This window comes from Tupaia chinensis, unplaced genomic scaffold (genome assembly GCF_000334495.1).
Source record: "Tupaia chinensis unplaced genomic scaffold, TupChi_1.0 Scaffold139757_1, whole genome shotgun sequence".
Lineage (NCBI taxonomy): Eukaryota > Metazoa > Chordata > Mammalia > Scandentia > Tupaiidae > Tupaia > Tupaia belangeri.
This window is the reverse complement of record NW_006199637.1, coordinates 1,155,870-1,161,140: the sequence shown is the minus strand read 5'-3', so window position 1 is coordinate 1,161,140 and position 5,271 is coordinate 1,155,870. Positions and strand designations below refer to the sequence as shown.

The 5,271-nt window shown below is 45.1% G+C and overlaps 1 protein-coding gene across 5 annotated transcripts in view; it reads left to right on the top strand.

Moving 5' to 3' along the window:
- Window positions 1–5,271, top strand: part of BABAM2 (BRISC and BRCA1 A complex member 2) — a 444,577-nt gene that overhangs the window by 423,390 nt on the left and 15,916 nt on the right. For 4 of the 5 annotated variants that reach the window (XR_003546792.1, XR_003546791.1, XR_003546790.1 and 1 more), the window contains one exon: window positions 2,628–2,786. The exons of the other annotated variant lie outside the window; for it this stretch is intronic. The gene's annotated coding sequence lies outside the window, so the exon portion shown is untranslated. The remainder of the gene's footprint in view (window positions 1–2,627; window positions 2,787–5,271) is intronic. 5 annotated transcript variants of the gene reach the window in all.

Genomic DNA, 5,271 nt, shown 5'->3' with positions numbered 1-5,271 from the left:
TATATATATATATATATATATATATATAAAATCTTGATTTTTCTCAACAGTCCTTGAGGGTAACAATCTCCCTCACAGGGGACTGTGAGTGTTAAATGGGGGAAATGTTTGTGTAATGCCCAGAGGGTTGCTGTCATTCAGATAATAGTATATGTTGCCATTGATTGCTATGCTATGATATTTTATCTTTTTTCCTTTAGGCAATAAAGTTTTTCTTTATAGAATATATGTAGATACAATTACCTGCTCTGGTATAATTATAATAGATCCTTCTTGGCCTTGAAAATATTAAGAAAACTAGGGTAATGCTCAAGGAACACAATAAAAGAATATTTATCTTGGTCTTCTCACCCCTTCTTTACCACCTCAATGTCCAGTTGAATTTAAATTTCACATAAACAACAAATAATTCAGTACAGACAGACCCGACTTACAATAGTTGTACTTACAATTTCTTGACTCTAGGATGATGTGACTGCTTTGAAAAAAAAATCAACAATGACCTCACCTTAAAATAATATAGTTCACATTTCATTTTTCAGTTTCAGTACAATAGTACATTTGGTAAATTACATGAAATATTCAATACTTTATTATAAAATAGGCTTTGTGTTTGATGATTTTGCCCAACTGTAGTCTAATATCAGTGTCCTGGGCACGTCTAAGGTAGGCTGGGCTAAATTACAATACGACGTTCAGTAGATTAGATGTATAAAATGCATTTTCGAGGGGACCAGCAGTTGGCGTAATGGTTATGTCGCAGGATTCCCATGTAGTTGAGCACAGTTCAAGTCCTGGACCCAGTGGCTTAAACTCACGCTGGGCGCGTGTGCGTGCGTGCCCAGGATCTCAAGAGGAAAATGGAAGAGAAGTGATTGCAGCATGGCCATCCTCCCTGGGGGATGATTTTTCGCTTTCTCTCTGTCTGTCTCTGTCTTTCTGGCGAGTGCACACGCACTATAGCCAAAACCTCTCCAAAAAAAAAAAAATGCGTTTTCGACTTAATGATATTTTCAACTTTTAGTGAGTTTATAAGGATGTAAACCTGTCTTAAGTTTAACTGGGCATTCTGTATTAGGAGGATGGTCAGGGATCAGCCAGAACGGGCTGTCCATGATTGGGATAAGGGGCTCGCTCATGTCGTCTTCCCTCTCAGGTAATAAAAGGTCTGCACAGCTGGCTTTGAGCCAGTCACTTCCTGGGTGGAGATCACTTCCAGGTAAGGACTCTAAGTGCTGATGGGCTGCCCCTCTGTGTGTGTTTAGCGGTCGCAGTGAGAGTGAAGCAAGGAAGACGGACTTGTATCAACCTTCACACATGCCTGGCCCTCTGGATCGGGGCGCAAGCACACATCAGCCTTTCCTTCCTCCAACTTGAAAGCACCATGAAGGATGTTCTTTTATTTCTTCAGAACATTGTCACAGATTTGGCAGAATGACGACCGCCTCTGTCATCTGACTTGTCTCAGAGAGTCAGAGCAAGTCTCAGGCGAGACTGCCCTGTTTTACAGTGTCCTTCCAGGGACATTGCTGACCTTGGGAACTTTGTCCCTTGTACAGAGATGCATAGGGCGAGTGGTTGGAGACAGCCTCCCAGAAGTGATGGTAACAACTGAGCATGCTCTGCTCTGAGGCGCACAGTAACAAAGCTGGAAGGTCGATCGGCTGCCTCACCTTAGAAGTGCAATGAAGGAGCCCCTTAGAAGGGACGTGCTCTGCCCGAGGTCACAGAGCTGTTCAGCATTTGAGTCTGAACTGAAGTCCAGGTCCTCTGCCACCACCTGGGATTCTTCTGTCACAGTTCAGAGGACCCGAGAATCTCAGCACACTTCCTCTGTTGAGTTCTGAATACTTTCTCTGGGTGACTTGGGGAGTAGTCCCAGATCCCCATTTGGCCATGTTTCCTTTGGCACTGCCACATGGTGTTAGGCTTGGACTGCTCTCCTCTAGGCAGTTCGCTAAACTCCTAAGAGCTAGATCACTGCTAGGGAGCCCTGGGCACTTTCCGAGACAGCCTGATCAAGTCCCTCCCCACCATTGGCTCCTTGCTGCTTTCTTTGCCCCACCCTGACCAAGTACTCTGCTGTTCAGATGGAAAAATCCACCACAGAGCAGATAGCTTTTATCCTTTTTTTCAGGGGAATCTGTCCATGCAACATGAGGTGAAAATTAAAACAAAGCAGGGCGTAGGTCTAAGCAGAATAGCACCCTTGGGCTTAAGAGTGACTTTGACCTATTCCTCCCAGACTAGAATGATTATCCAGCTGCCAGAGGATTCTTAGAGGAATCACTTTATTCAGCGGTGTCACTGGCAAGGCAGGATTAACCCTAAGACCAGCTTTATCTGAACATTCTGAAAGCAAACCTGATTGTGCAGGCAGGGCCAGCCCACATGGAAGCCCAGAACAGCGATCATGGGACCTTCCACTCTTTTTATTTTCTTGTTCTTGCCACAACCTGTCATGAGACCGAGAAAACTTGTTTTGAAAATGCTTGACAGCCAAAACAACCTGTTCTCAGCCTAGACGAGAGGTTTGTCCTCTCTGACCATTTATGTGCTGTTAGATGTTTGACTAGCTGCTGACTGGAAAATATGAATTTTCTGTTTTCTTCTCATATTGTTCACAGACAAGTGCCAGTAGCTTTCCAGTTCCTGTTTCCCTTTATTTCTAGCCCTCCATCAGAGACACTTAAGACTGTGCCTGAGTCTAACTGATGAACGAACATGAGCAACATCCACTCAGGAGGATATATCTGATGGTTACGTCTGGAAGCCGAGCTTGATATGTAGGTGGTTTCTCAATCCCATTAGATATGAGCCTGTAGATTTTAACCTGTGATTTTCTTTTTTTATAAAAAGAATTATTTTATTTTTTATTATTATATTTTTTTTAATTAGACCAGAGAGAGACAGAGAGAGAAAGAAAGTGAGAAAACAAGCCACCAGGTCTGGGACTCGAACTGTGGTCAGCCATATGGGAGTCTATAGCTCCTTAGCCACCGTGCCACCTGCTGGGCCTCACCTGTGATTTTTCAACTTGCTTTTTGGCCTCTCAGAGGAGGTTAATTGTGTTAGACTCTCCAGTTATCCACCTGGCCATTTTGGCCTCTGCATTGGTGACTCTCAGGCCTACAGCAGTATCTGTTCCTGCCACTGAGCCATACAAGTCAGGTTTGGTCTTGAGGACAACCAAATGGCCCTATGACTGCGAGGAATCACCTCAACTTTTCTCTTCGGCACAACTGCCCAAGAACAAAGGCTTATTTGTATAAATAAAGTTTTATTAGAACACAGCCACACCCACTTATTTCCATGCAGTGACTGCTTAGCTCTACCAGGGCAGAGGCGAATGGTCAAACAGAATACATGATCTACAAAGCTGAAAAAAATATTATCATCTGACCCTTTACAGGAAACGTTAGCTGACCCCCTGGACTACGTGATCTCTAGGGTATGCAGTCCAGTGACCTGTGGCTTTTGAACTTGGGGCAGTTCTTTTACAGGAAGAGCTCCTGAACTAACTAATAAGGGGCCAACTAGAAAGAGCTTATTTTTGGACCAGCAGGTGGAATGGTGATTAAGGGCACTGGACTCCCACATGGCCAACCACCATTCAAGTCCTGGACCTGGTGGCTTGCTTTCTCTCTTTCTCTGTCTCTCTCTTACTCTGTCCATGCCTGGTCAAATTAAAGCAAATAAATAAATAAAGTTAATTTCTTTTTTTAAAAAAGAAGGGCTTCTTTCTGCCCTATACTAGTTAGCAATACAAAGCATACTTTGAGAGGTGCTCAGCTCTACAAAGGCCAGAGTTAGAGTGTATTCTGTTAACGGCTGCATTGGTTGGTTGGTCTGATGGCTCTGGCATCCCTGGTGTCCTCTAGTTTTGGAAAAAAGAAACTCCAGCTGTGTGGGTCTGACTGAATCCAGTGACATGGTTCAAAGCTGGACACCCGTTTATACCCACATGGAAAAGAATGCTGATTCATCTGTTTGATAAACAGGGCAGAAACGGAAGCCACATGCTACCCTTAAGAAGCTGTATGACTGCCCAAACCTTCCCCCACTGCAGGTCTCTGCCTTTGTTTACTAGACTGAGCAATGGGATAGGGAAGGAATAGCTGAAAGTAGTGAGATCATTTGGTGGGATATGGTAAGAAAAACAGGAATGGGTTCTGCAAGTGCCTGTTAAAATGCAGGTGGTGATACAGTAGAGGTACAGCTGGACTCACATGGAAAGGTCCTGAGTTCACATCCTAGGGCCTCCTTGTACATGCCAGGCATGTGCCCATGATCTGGGCTAGCTGAACCTGGGGGTGGACTGCAACATAGAGACACTGTTGAGGGTGTGTGTCTCTAGGTCTCTCTCTCTCTCTTTTTTCTCTCTCAGAAGAAAAAAAAATAACAAAAAACTTTTAAAAACCATTTATACCAGGAAGGAGCTAATCTTTCTTACCTTCTTTGCTAAAGCCAGTCTAGACAAGGTTTTAACTTATAGGATTTGCATCCCAGGGAAGTTCCCATACCTATGTCCCTGCAACAGATACATAATAGGGAACCCCAAACACAGCATTGGACTGGCCTCTCATCATTGGCCTCTAAAGAATCCTGTGCAAACTAGAAAAGGTGTCTCCTTTGGACTGGTGCAGAATTTGATTCAAAGCTTGAGTTAAAGACAAAGCCCTCTCTTTCTTTAAGGCGTATATCCCTGGGTGAGCACACAGCTTAGCAGGCAGAACACAGGCTAGATTTCCGCCTCCACTCACTCCCTTGTCCTGACACCTTTGTGCAAGACAGAACTGTGTTCACAAATGCTGCAGCCCCTCCTGATACCTCATGTGTTAGCGGACTGTGGAATCCTCTCACAGGGGCCTTGCTGGCCAACAACAGGTTAACTCTGCTTGCTCTCAGTCTTTGAGACCACAGCAGACTGGGCTGGCACCTGGCATATCCTTTCATACTTGTCCCTGCAGTACCAGGGTGGCTCTGGGTCTCAGGATGGAGGACAGATGACCCATGGCTGGGAGCAGAGGCCTGGTACTCCTGCTACAGGCACCATAGACCCTGATCTAGTTCAAGTGCTTATTTTGGAGAGCCCAAGCCCTGGTTCCTCCTTGCCAACTTCTGACCTAAAACTGGCTCAGCTTAAGGAATGCACATGATTTTCCACATAGTTATATCTCTGAGGCAATGCACTAGCAGCACAAAGACATGTGCTCAGCGGTCCAGAATAGACAGGCGGGGGGGGGGGGGGGCGCCACACCGCCCGACGTG